We start from the raw sequence: 14,090 nt of genomic DNA on the forward strand, positions 1-14,090 counted from the left end.
TGCAGTTATCATGGGCGACTTCAATTATCTGGTGATAAACTGGAACCTAGGCACCTCCGGCTGCAGTAGGGAGACCAAATTCTTGGATGCTGTAGGTGATTGCTTCCTGGAACAACTTGTCAAAAAAACATACGAGAGGAAATGCAATTCTGGACTTAATTCTACTACGAGGACCGGTGCAAGGTGTAGAAGTGGAAGGGACGCTGGGAAGCAGTGATCACAATATGATCACTTCGACCTGGACGCAGGGGGAAATCATCAACCCAGAACAACAGCCATGGCACTGAACTTCTGAAAAGGGAATCACAAAGGTATGAGACTCATGGTGGGGAAGAAGATTAAGAAGAGGAAAAGCATTGTAAAAATGCTAGAGTATGCGTCGTCCCTTTTTAAGGACATAGTCACCGAGGTGCAAAATCTATATATACTGAGTATCAACAAGGGATTCAAGAGGAAAAAGAACAAGGAACCAGCGTGGCTCACTGTAGCCATGAAGGAAGTGATCAGAGACAAGAAGACTTTGTTTAAGGCATGGAAAAGGTCAAAAACGGATGAAAACTGGAAAAAGCATGAACAACATCAAAGCAGGTGCCATAAGGCAATAAAAGGGGCCAAAAGAGACTATAAGGAAAAAATAGCCAAGGAGGCAAAAAACTTCAAGCCGTTCTTTCGATATATTAAGGGGAAATGACCTGTGAAGGAAGCGGTGAGGCCGTTGGATGACAATGGAATAAAGGGAGTGCTAAAGAGGACAAAGTCATCACTGACAAACTGAACACATTTTTTGCATCTGTATTTACCGAAGAGGATATACACAACATATTGGAAAAGACGGGAAACTGACAGGGTTGACGGTCAGTCTAGAAGAGGTATGCAGGCAGATTGATAGGCTTAAAAACAATAAATTCCCTTGACTGGATGGCATCCATCTGAGGGAAATTGAGGAACTGAAAGGGGCTATAGCTGAACTGCTTCAACTAATAGCCAATCTGTCGATCAAATCAGGAAGGATTCCGGAAGACTGAATTTGCAGACGATACGAAGTTATTCAGAGTAGTGAAGACACAGGAGGATTGCGAAGACCTGCAACGTGACATAAACACGCTCGAGAAATGGGCTGCAATATGGCAAATGAGATTTAACATGGATAAGTGTAAGGTGATGCATGTCGGTAACAAAATCTTATACACAAATACAGAATGTCCAGTGCAGTACTTGGAGAGATCCTCCAGGAAAGAGACTTGGGAGTACTGGTCGAGAAGTCAATGAAGCCATCCGTGCAATGTGCGGCGGCGGCGAAAAGGGAAAACAGAATGCTCGGAATGATTAAGAAGGGGATCACGAACAGATAGGAAAAGGTTATCATGACGCTGTACCGGGCCATGATACGTCCTCACCTGGAATATTGCATCCAGCACTGGTAGCCATACATAAAGAAGGACACAGTACTACTCGAAAGGGTCCAGAGAAGAGCAACTAAAATGGTTAAGGGGCTGGAGTTGCCATACAGCAAAAGATTAGAGAAACTGGGCCTCTTCTCCCTTGAAAAGAGGAGACTGAGAGGGGACATGAGCGAAACATTCAAGATAATGAAGGGAATAGACTTAGTAGATAAAGACAGGTTGTTTACCCTCTCCAAGGCAGAGAGAACGAGAGGGCACTCTCTAAAGTTAAAACGGGATAGATTCTGTACAAACGTAAGGAAGTTCTTCTTAACCCAGAGAGTGGTAGAAAACTGGAACGCTCTTCCAGAGGGTGTTATAGGGGAAAACACCTTCCAGGGATTCAAGACAAAGTTAGACAAGTTCCTGCTGAACCAGAACGTATGCAGGTAAGGCTAGTCTCAGTTACGGCACTGGTCTTTGACCTAAGGGCCGCCGCGTGAGCGGACTGCTGGGCACGATGGACCACTGGTCTGACCCAGCAGTGGCAATTATTATGTTCTTACCTTCTCAGCTATTACTTTTAAAAACCAAAGCGGTCTTCTTTTCCTTACTTGCCTCACAAGAAAGTTTGTCGTCCTTACAATAACTCCTTTAAATTTTACCCATTGCATTTCTACTCCTTCCAGACAATTCCTTGACGTAATCCCTCATTTGAACAAAGTTAGTTTTTTAAGTCTAGAACCTTTTCTTTTGAATAAGCCCACTCTATACTGTTACAAACCTACTGCAGACCCGAGGTTTATCACAAGAAAATATAGGAAAACATACAAACCCCGGTGCAGAAGGGCAGACCAGGTCAGTAATTTAGCTGACTACCCTATGTGCAGTGAAGATGAGACAGAACAGGAATGCTTTACCCTTACCTAAGGCAGTGCCAAAGCAAAGTAGGAAATCTCTGCCCTACTATTATCCATTTCCTATAAGGCAGAAAACAGACAGACAGTTTTCCATCAGAGAAATGTCCCAGGCTGAGGAAGGAAAGCCCTTCCCCCCACTGAAGCCAAGGGTGTGTGATTTTTTCCTCGGCTTAAAGCGAGGCTCTGTAGAGAGCAAAGGAAGGCAGGACAGGAGAGACAGGAAGCTCAGAACGGGACTGAGCTTATCCCAGACCAGTCAGCCCTGACTGGGAAATGAGAGATGAGCAAGGTGAAGGAAACCTTCCTTCAGGAGTCTGTTCCTCAGAGCTGAGTGAGGATATGCTATGGGAAGACAGCAATGCTACAGCTGAGATTTGGTCAGAACAAATGGAAGTGGCTTGAAACAAATGTTAGTCTATTGTATGTTTTCTATGGCTGGGTTTTTTTTCCCTCTGGTAAGCAGACTGTGTGGGCTACCAGAGAGGTTAATTTTGGACTGTAAAGTGTTCTGCATTTTTTCTCTATGGTTTAAGCTAAGGGACAGTATCCTTCACTGTACAAAACAGTGACTAAATTAAACCAAACGCTGAGCAGGAAACTCAGCCTGTTTGTTTCTGATTCACTGTTAACAGATCTCTGTGTGAGAACCCCAGATGATAGTGGTTACTATAGCAACCTAATTGCATTTAGCCTGCCTGCTTCTCAGAAACGTATTGAGAATCTCTGAATGTAAAACTGCTATGTTTTCTCTGAATGATATAAAGCTGTGTGTACCTCGCTAAGGAACCTGCTTCCCAGAAGTATAAATGATTCTGTCTCTTTCTCATGGCTACCTGTACCAGCAGCCCAGTAGTGGTGGCTCATTAATTACTGCCATAAACTCCCCTCCTGCAACTCAGGAATAGGGAGCTGCTTATTTCAGCTGTTGTACAACAGGGAAGCATTTAAGCTAAAAGATTGTATTCCTTTTGCCTACATAAAGTATGCCTAGCCTTAGACTCTGGTGAAGAGGACTGTATATAATTTGCCTACTAAAGCCCAGAGCTGGCATTAGAGTTAAAGTCAGTTTTGAGGAACCTTTTCTTTTGGTTACATTTTCATTCTCACATTGAAACCTGTGATGGACTGTGATTTTGAGACCAGTGGCCAAATAAAACTTATGATTTTTCACCAAGGCCATTCTGACTAAGTAGTATTCTTTAGAGGACCATTGAAAAAGCAATTTTAGGCTGTTGTTTAGGGGTGAAAATACTGAAAGGCTCCCCTAGTTCCAGGGGGACCACGCCAGATTGGAGCAACATGTCATTGCCTGACTGCCCGTTACGCTCTTTGAGGGCATAGGTGTGACAATACCCGTCTTAATATTAAACCGTACCATTCAATGATTACTGGATGCCAGATGATCACCCACTATAACATTAGAAACACTTTCCTCTTTATAAGCACTAAGGGCTCCTTTTACGAAGGCATGTTAGGGCCTTAATGCGATGAATAGGGCGCACTAAAATGCTGCATGTGCTAGCTGCTACCACCTCCTCTTGAGCAGGCGGTAGTTTTTCGGCTAGCACGTGCTAATCCGGTGCGTGTGCTATAAATGCTAGCGCACCTTGGTAAAAGGAGCCCTAAGTCTAGTATGACCCCATCTTGCATGGGTTCCATTACCAACCGCTGTAACAGTTCTCCTTGTACAGTATCCAGGTTCTCACTACTTTATTTATTTATTTATTTATTTATTTATTCATTCATTCATTCATTCAATTTTCTATATCATTCTCTCAGGGGAGCTCAGAATGGTTTACATGAATTTATTCAGGTACTCTAGCATTTTTCCCTGTCTGTCCTGACGGGATTACAATCTATCTAATGTGCTTCTAGAAGACCCTGCAATAGGGATACCCCAATCAACATTGGGCATGTTAAAATCACCTATTAGTAAAACTTCCCCTTTTTTAGATATATTCTGAATGTCTACTATTAAATCTCTGTCCATCTCTTCCATCTGTGAAGTGGACTGTATAGCACACCAATGTAAACATATTTACCATTCCCTCTTTCCAAATTGATCCACAGTGCCTCTTTCTTGCCCTGTAGATCCTGTAATTGTGTGGCTTTAATATGATCTTTAATATATAATGCTACTCCCCTCCTCCTTCCTACCCTGTCTTTCCTGAACAGATCATAGCCTGGTATAACTACTTCCCAGTCATGGTTATCCGTGAACCACATCTCCTTGATAACCATTATATCCAACTCACCTTCTTCCCATTACAACTTCTAGATCCAGAATCTTGTTTCTCAAACTTCAAGCATTAGTATATACTGCTTTCCAGACATTGCCCCTTTTTTCCATCCATGTAGATGTATTCAGTGATTTACTTACCTGAGGGCTTTGATCACCGTGCCCCATCACTTCTAGTTTAAAGCCCTCTTCAGTAGATTAGCCAGCCTGCCGCCGAAGACACTTCTTCCCTTCTTTGATAGATTTATATCATTTCTGCTCAGCATGGTCTAGGAAGTCAAAATGCTCTCAATGACACCATCCACATAGCTATGCATTCATCTCCAGGATGTGTGCTTCTCTGGCCTGGCCCTTACCCTTGACAGGGAGGATGAACGAGAATATCACCTGTGCACCTGATACATGGATAATAGTCATCAAGCTTGATTAGTCTTGACAATCTCTCCATAACATCTTGTATTTTGGCACCAAGCAGACAGTATACCTCCCAGTTCATCATGTATGTTCTGGACTGTATCCCTCAGAAGGGAATCACCAAGTACCACTACCTTACGCCTCCTAGTGGTCATGGATCCAGCAATTTTTGGGATTTCAAGCCTTGGTCCTTCCTCTCCTTGGGATGCTCTCATCTCCTCTACTTCCAGGGCAGCATACTGGTTCTTCAGTTCAAGGGCAGGTGGAGTCGCAGCACTAATCTTGCAACGTTCCATAATTTGAGTCCACCTGTCTTAGCACAGCATCTTCTTCCCCACTGCTGGAAATCATTGATGCCTCATGAACCATTTCATCAATGTACCTCTCATTCTCACGGATGCTTCTCAGTCTTGCCACTTCCTCTCTCAGTTCCTTTACTTCCTTCATGAGGGATTCAAACTGAAGACAGCTTGCACATGGAATCACTCCCTCTGCCAGGGTAACATTTTCTGTCTGATCATAGACAGAAGCTGTAAACTGAGCTGCAGCTTTAGTGGCACAATGATTCCAAGCCATTCTGTGGTTGCAGAAGTATTTAGTTTCCAAGTTTATTTAAAATTTGTTTAATCGGGGGGCGTGGCTTGGAAGCTCACCGTGATGGACACGTAATCGTTTCCTTCCTCAGCTCCAGGTGTCCTTCGGGTTTAAAATTGTGTTGCAGTTTCCTTTTTTCCAGTGAAATAATAGAAGAGAGGAAATTTGAGCGCGGAGGACTTCAATCTGGCAAACCAAATTAGAAGCAGCATTCGCAGGAGGAAATGCGAAGAGATTAAAGACAGACCTGCCGACTCCCTCTAAAGTTCTGCTTCTGAAGGAGGGTGTTTCAAAAACTACAGACCTAATAATAGAGCTCCGAAACATGTTGGAAGTAGAAGAGGAAGTGGCTAATTTAGCTAAACAGATGGAGCTGTCAAATTCTCGTGTAGCACAGATTGAAAGTTGGATGGAGAAAACGGAGGTGGCTTAGAAGCAGTGCCAGAAGGATCATCATATAGTACAAGGTCTGGTGAGACAAACAGAAGATTTTGAAAATCGGGCCAGATGAAACAATTTAAGAGTACTGGGTCTTCCGGAGGGATTGGAGGGGAAAGACACGGTCGCCTTTTTGGAAGGATTGTTACCAAAGTTGTTCCCCTTAAGCACTAGATTTCCATTGGAAATCGAGCGGGCACATAGAATTCCAGTAAAGGCAAAAGGAAAGGGGGGGCCCACGACCATTGATCTTGAGTGTTGAGGTTTCAGCAGGCTCTTGAAATCTTGAGGCTGGCCAAAGTTAATAAAGAAATAAAATACAAGGACTCCAAATTATTTATTGTCCCTGATTTTGCTAAGGCTACAGCCAATAAGTGCAAGCAGTTTTTACAAATTAGACCTAGGCTGAGAGAGTTAGGGGCTAAATATGGCCTCTTATATCCAGCTATAATGCGGGTTACACTGAACAATAAAACAAGTCAGTTTGAGGATCCAGAAAAATTGGTGGAATTTTTGGATCAGCAGAGGGAACTGATGACTGTATAAATTATAAAATTAAAATGTTGAGATATATTTAGGGCTCCTTTTACAAAGGCGCGCTAGCGGGGTTAACGCGCGTGACTTTTCATCATGCGCTAACCCCCGCACTGGCCAAAAACTACCACCTGCTTAAAAGGAGGCAGTAGTGGCTAGCGCATCCGGTTTAGTGCACGGTATTATGCGCGTTAAACTGCTAGCATGCCTTTGTAAAAGGAGCCCTTAGTGACTACATTACATCAGAGGTTGATGGATTGGAATGTTGTACTGAGCAGAAAAAAAGATCCATTGGTCATGTCTGACTTAATAACTACCCAAAGTTGCATGATTTTATAAACTAGAGGAGTTACAGAATGAAATCACTAAAGAAGATATATGAAATGAAAGAGATATTAGCCCTTGATGGGTGAAGAACTAATGACTGCTGTACTACAGTGCCTCAAAAAGAAAGTTGTCAACTAGAATGTTTTGAAAGATAATGATCCACATATGAAGCTGTGGAAGAGAGATTTTGCTGGCAGGCAATGGCTATGTGAAGATAACTTGTCGTACAGCATAGGATACATAACCTATTCATCTGCGCTGCAAGCTGTGGGAAGCAGATCATTAAGGTTTATGGCTTGGTGGTCCTGTTTTGTAGATGCTTGTATATGTGCCATGGTTCTGAAAATTCACAATACTGAAGTGTGCACAAAGTTCAAATTTGTCAAATAGCTTAAAGATACCTTAATCACCACTGTTTTAAATTCTGCAGTTCGATATTTATCAGGACAGTCTGTTTACAAGTTCCTCAGTGTGCCACACTTAAAAGGTTGATTTGCTTTGAATTTAGTGTGGTAGCCATCCTCATTGGAACAATATAATTAGTGACAGTCCCCCTTATGTAACTTATTTAAACTCTATTCATTAAAATTAATAAATATTTTTCTTATTTTACATATAAAGGTTCCTTCTTCAGTATTAATTCATTATAAAGTGCCAGTGCTTGTTCAAAAATTCATATATAGGTTGTGATATGCAGGGTGTGCCTGCTAGGTCTGGCCCTACTGTAAGACCTTTTTCCAATGCTGACATGTCTCAGCCTGTTCAGATTAAAACTCAATCTGGCAAGTTGACTGACTTTCCTGCTGTGTCCAGTAGAGGGAGCCCGGGGGCTGAACTGCAGTTTTCCTCTCCCCCACGCTATCCCAGGGTTAGTAACCAGATATCCTCTGCACCTGAGAGTGTGGGGCGGGGCTGCAGGTTCCTAAACCTTAGGACTGATCTACTAGAGAGGGAGAGAGAGAAATTGAAGGGAAGAGAGCAGCTGCAGTTGAAGAACTGGCAGCCAAGCTCAGGGCTGAGAGCTCTGCAGAGTCACCAATTGCCTGAATGCATGGAGCTTACAGAAGCCGGAGCTGAACCTACTCCTGACCCATTAGAAGTCTCTCAAGACATTGAGATGGAAATAGAGCCTAATGCTGAGGTCCAAAATGAAGTCCAATCCATGGAAGTATGCTGTTCCAAGGCAAGTAAGAGAAACTGCCTAAGTGGAGTATAAAAAGCTTGTGTTTTGTTTTGGACTATTTTTTCTGAAGCAGTGCTTTAATTGCCCTGTTGAGTTTGAAGCAGGAGAAGTACAAGGATTAGGACTGTAAAGAACTTACGCTGAATTGTTTGGGGGTTTTTTTTTCTTCTTTCTTTGTGGGAAATTGGACTATTCTAATCCAAGGTGGTGGGGGGTTTTACCCCACGTTATTGAGGTGGGATAGAGGGCCTAATTTCTGGCAATTATCACCACGTGGAGCACACTGCCTGACCAGCACTTTTCATTGCTGGGGAAGACCAGTGCTGTGCACTGGCAGTAGTCCAGGTTTACTACCTGAAGGAAAAGACTGTTTCTTTTGTTGTTGAAAGACTTTCAAGCTGGGACTCTTTGCTGAATATAAAACCAGTTAATGCTTGAGCATAAAGTTTTCCTGTTTATGAATTTGAAACTCAAGGGTTTGAAACTATATACCTACCTGAAAAAATTAACTTCTCCGTAAATTTATCGTCTAAAATGTAAATTCAACTTGATTGAAAATATGCATTATCTAAACTATTAATGTAACATTAACGAAACTGTATCTTCGCTGTAATTGTACAGTCTCTTCTTCTGTTAACCGCATAGAACTTCCATGGTAATGCGGTATACAAGAATAAAGTTATTATTATTATTATTATTATATTGTTTGCTTACGAATCCTGACAAAGTTTATTTTTTCATTGATTGGTGGCTGGTATATGAACAGACAAGTGAAACAGCCTGTTTGCTTGGATGTAAGAAATAAATCTAGTCCTGGTTTTGACCAATACTTACCTGGTTTTCTGGTGGATCCTTTCACTAAACTTTTGGTTTTCATTTTCCTTGTGTCGCCCGCAGCAGCACACAAGAGTATCTCCTTGTCCTGGCGGCCCTAGACCCATTGCCCTGAGGCTGCCGGTGACAAGGTTTAGGAAATATAAAGTGCTCCCATGCTCATGTCTACATGTATCCATCTTCCTGCAGGATCAGCGGCAATCAACTTAAACAAAGCATTACATTTTTTATTTATTAATATTGCTACACCTGCTTTTTTTTCACAGCTGGGGCAAAAAAAACAAATGTTTTACCCAATCTCCTTCTAGCTTTTTGGACTCTAAAGCTGATAGATGAGTCTCTTGAATATAACATATATCTATATTTTTCTGTTTTAAAAACAAAAGTGTTTTCTTCCTTTTTATTGGATGGTTGAGGCCATTAACATTTAACGAAAATAATTTAAGCTCCATTAAGATATTTATTCTTATGACACATGAACTTCAACAAATACTTCATCTTTTTATAATTTTCCTGTGTAATACTCTTTCCCCTTAATTTACTATATGGAACATCCCCCCTTTCCCTTGATTCCTTAAATATTATATTTCTAAGATTCCAAAATCCCTTCCCTGCTCCCACCCATAACCCTCCCCTCCTTATATTACGACAGCTTGAAGATATAAGATCAGACCAGCAACCCCCCAAGCATCTTACTTCACTATTTTTCTTATACAATAAAATTTGATCAATCTATATGTTTAAAACCCCTTAAATTCTCCTTTAATTATATCCCAAGCCCATTACATAAAAATCTACTTTAGTTCAATTCAATAAGAAATGTATAATTTAAAATTTCATTAAGTTAACAATATCAAACTGATTGTCAAAATACATTAGAATTTCCTTTACCATTCCCCTTAACAATATTAAATTAATATTTAAAACCATAAGTGCATAAAAATATTTCAATGCATCAAATGCAAAAAAACCCCCACTAGGGTTCAGAATAATTTGTAATGAAAAGCATGTTTCAGACTACCTGCAAACATAGCATATCATCCAATCACTTTAAAGGTGAATAATTACATGAATTGGTACAATATGCCTGGCATTAATGGTCACATTTTAGTATGGTAAGGGAGGGAGAAGAGTGGTGGCATTTTGATTTTGATTCTGCACATGAATATTTCTAGCAAAACAGATATAAGTAAATAGCAACTTTTTGTCCTTAACAGCAAGTAACTGCAAACAACGAACAGCACGCTCCTATTTTCATTTTCCTCTGTTGGGAGAGAAATTGGTATCTGTAAAGATCAGCGTAGTTTGGTAGAAGCAGGAAGGTATTCCAGCAGACTGAGATTATGGGCAGCAGCACAAAAGCCAAGACACATTGTCCACTAAAATGACATTCATCTTATTCGAAGCCACAGTTCCAGCATTCTGCACCGGCTGTTATTTCTGTGGCATAATTGGCTGGCATAAGTATATAAGATGTGTACTGTGGGCAAATATAAATAATGCGGATGGACTCTAAAATGGAAATGGTGCTTGAAACAGCAGAAAGAAAACCTAGGTGAAATCCTGGGATGCAGCTGGTCTGCATGCATCTATTCAGCATATGATATACAGAAAAAAAACGTTTTCAAAATAGCTCTGGAAGCACGTTTCATAATTATAAATACATGAGCAAATCATCCCACCAATCCTGCCAAAAGGAACAAATGGTAGCTGCCACCATCTGAAACCACTTGAGATCATTTTTTGAATCCCAACATGTAGGATGGAAGTTGTAGGAAGTCTTTAAATAGGAGCCTTTTGGTACAAGAAAATGTAATATTATCTAAAATCACAGCTTTATTAGTTTTTCTTTGTTAAAAACAATAAATTTATTATAATAAATTAGTAAAATGCTCAGTTCGTGTAACCACTAGTGCAATGATAACATGCTACAGTGATTATGCTGGGGCCATCATAGACTTTACTGCCCCTTTACCAACCTCATACCAGATAGTAAAAAATATATATATATATTCTACTTATCTGAAGTCTCTCCTTGGGTTGGAACTCTGTCATAACCACTGGATGAATAGTGGTTATGACAGATACTCCCTACTTCTAGGAGACTCTAAGGGCTTCTTGGAAGCTAGGTGCCTCGAGGACGAGGTATGTTTCGACAAATGCCTCGAACGAGGTCTGTAGACATCGTCACCAAGAGATCGAAGAGCTGGAGACTCGGACCTGGTAGGACGAGGCAAGGAGTCACTGGAGGACAATGGCCGAGACCGACGAGGATTGTCTTGAGGTGCCTTGATAGCATGCTCAGGCTGGCTTGCAGGGAGCAGGGCCGAGGCAGGGGCAAGCTGAGCAAAGAGGTAATCTGTGTGGTCAATATAGCTTTCAGCATGCCCTCGAAGACAGGCACTGATACCAATGGATCTGGTCTTTGAGGTGCAGCAGTGAACTCCAATGAGGGCGACCTCGATAATGAGTATTCCCTATGTTTGGAGGCACGCTTGGATGAGGGTCTCGTAGAGGCTGGCATGACTACACTCATTGCCTGGATTGCCTGAGACTCAGCTGGAGGCTTCATAGGGAGCATACCTGTGGAAGGAAGAGGAGACTTGCCTGAAGACGGAACCTTAAGAAGCACAGCAGACGAGGCCTTTGAGGTTGAGGGCGACTTGCTCGAGGTCGAGGGCTTGGTAGACGAGGCCATCACTGAGGTCGAGGCCTTCTCCACAGACTGCTCCATAGGCCCAAAAAGCTCAAGGATTTTCACACATCTGCGAAGAGCTCGTTTCTGAAGGGTAGCACAGCATGGGCAGGACTCAGGACAATGTTGAGGTCCTAAGCACTGAATGTACCAATGATAGGGGTCGGTTAACGAGATGGCCCAGCCACACTGGCTACACTTTTTAAAATCGGTAAGAGGCTGGAACATATGCAAAAGACAGCCGCAGCTGAACGAGGGTTGGCAGCAGGGCCTAAGCCCAAGTCTCACCGAACAAAGACCGACGGAAAAAAAATACATTTTTTTTAAAAAGACGCGCCACACAACAACTTTGATAAAGAAAATAAAATAAACGAAAAAGAAAGCTGCGGTGCGAGAAAGGCAATTAGTGAAACTGCAGAGCTGAGAAACAGGGCTTCTTGGCTCTGTGGAAAACTAAGAACTAAGGAGACACTGAGGAAATGCGTGACCTGACTCGGGCGGGAAGGCATGCGCGCATGCGCGGTGCAGCACTTGTGAGCTGCTAAAAGATCTTCAAGCAAGTCTGCTTGCGAGGCTTTCTTCTGCGATGCTCCGTGGATGATGTCACCCCACATGTTGAGAATATGCTGCCTGCTTGTCCGCGGATAACACATTTATCCACAACTGAATCATTACAATTGGAAGGGGGGGTGGGTTAAACATTGTTTTTACGCTCCTGCTGTGGGTAAGAAGGCTGGTGTTGCTATCTTAATACATAGGAAATGTTCTGCAGTGTTTAAACTAATTTCTACTGATTCCTCAGGGAGGTGGATCCATGTAAACATGAGCTTGGGGAATGATACTTTGGTGCTCTTTAATTCGAATCAAATGGAATTTTTAAAAATTCTTCAACAGTTGATTCTGCCACTGGCTGCTTCTAATTTGGTAGTGGATGGTGACTTCAATGCTGTTATGGATTCAATGTTGGATAAAAAACCTAGTAAGGTAATAAAATCATTGGGGCTAGATAACTTGGTTCAATCTTGTGGATTGAAGGATATATGGCGGGTTCTTCATTTTAATGCTCGGGAATTTTCCTTCTGCTCCCATGTTCATAAATCATTTTCACGAATAGATTATGGTTTTGTATCAGATAAATTAATACTGCAACTCCACTGGCTGGAAATATCTGAAGACCATAGTATAAGTAATTGATGAATAAATAATTTATTATTCACAAAATGAATGTTTACTGCCGGTGGAGTTGCAGTACATGATAGTATCCACGGTGTTAAAAAAAACAATATCAGGCTATTATAATATATCAGATAAATTAGTACAGCAGGTCACAAAAGCCGCCCTAGATCCAATTATTTTGTTGGATCATGGTGGAGTTTGGATTGATTTTAAAATTCCTGAACAGGATTTTAGTAGACCTGTTTGGAGATTCAATAATACATTGCTTACAGATTCAAACTTTATTGAGGAATTTCAACTGAAAATGAATGAATATTTTCAAATAAATGCCTCAGAGGAAATCTCTTTAGATACACTTTGGGATGCTTTTAAAGCCACCATGAGAGGGCAAATTATCTCATATTTGGCACGTTAGGAAAAAATTAAATTGGGAGAGGGAGAGTGTGGCGCAGTGGTTAAAGCTACAGCCTCAGCACCCTGAAGTTGTGGGTTCAAACCCATGCTGCTCTTTGTGAACCTGGGCAAGTCACTTAATCCCTCCATTGCCCCAGGTACATTAGGTAGATTGTGAACTCGCTGGGACAGACAGGGGAAAATGCTTGAGTACTTGAATTCTCTACTTTAGAACAAAGTATTAAGGACTTAGGGCTCCTTTTACGAAGGTGCATTAGGGCCTTAACGCGCAGAATAGTGCGCGCTAAATTGCCGTACGTGCTAGCCGCTACTGCCTCCTTTTAAGCAGGCAGTAGATTTTCAGCTAGTGCGTGCTATAGTGCCCACTAATCTTCTGCGTGCGCTAAAACCGGTAGTGCATCTTCGTAAAAGGAGCCCTTAAGAGTCACAATTGGCTTTAAAGTGGGAACAAAATACTTTGCTAAATATAAATACAATGAGATTTCTTCTCAAATGGATAGGAAAGAGTTATTTTCTCAACTGGCTTTGTATGATGAAAACTCGAATAAAGCGGGAAGCGTATTAGCTAATTGCCTTAAAGCAAAGAAAAGGAAAGTAAAAATTGTGGCTATTACAGATGAGAATGGGGTAATTCAACCTCAGACTGGAAATATCTTAAAACAGTTTTTGAAATATTATAAGGCTTTATATTCTTCTGAGCTTTATTCAAATAAAAAACTTGATGGTTTAGTTTTTTAAATTAATTAAGGGACCCAAAATTCCTGAGCATATAAAGGGAACTCTTGATGAGCGTATTTTATTGACAGAATTGCGAGCAGCATTGAGGTCCCTTAGAGTTGGATCTGCTTAGGTGGTGATGGTTTCACTGTAGAATTTTATAAGTCATTTCAAAATACCCTATTACCTCATCTATTAAATTTATATCAGGCTCAACTGACTA

Source organism: Geotrypetes seraphini, chromosome 8, assembly GCF_902459505.1.
Source record: "Geotrypetes seraphini chromosome 8, aGeoSer1.1, whole genome shotgun sequence".
In the NCBI taxonomy this organism is placed as follows: domain Eukaryota; kingdom Metazoa; phylum Chordata; class Amphibia; order Gymnophiona; family Dermophiidae; genus Geotrypetes; species Geotrypetes seraphini.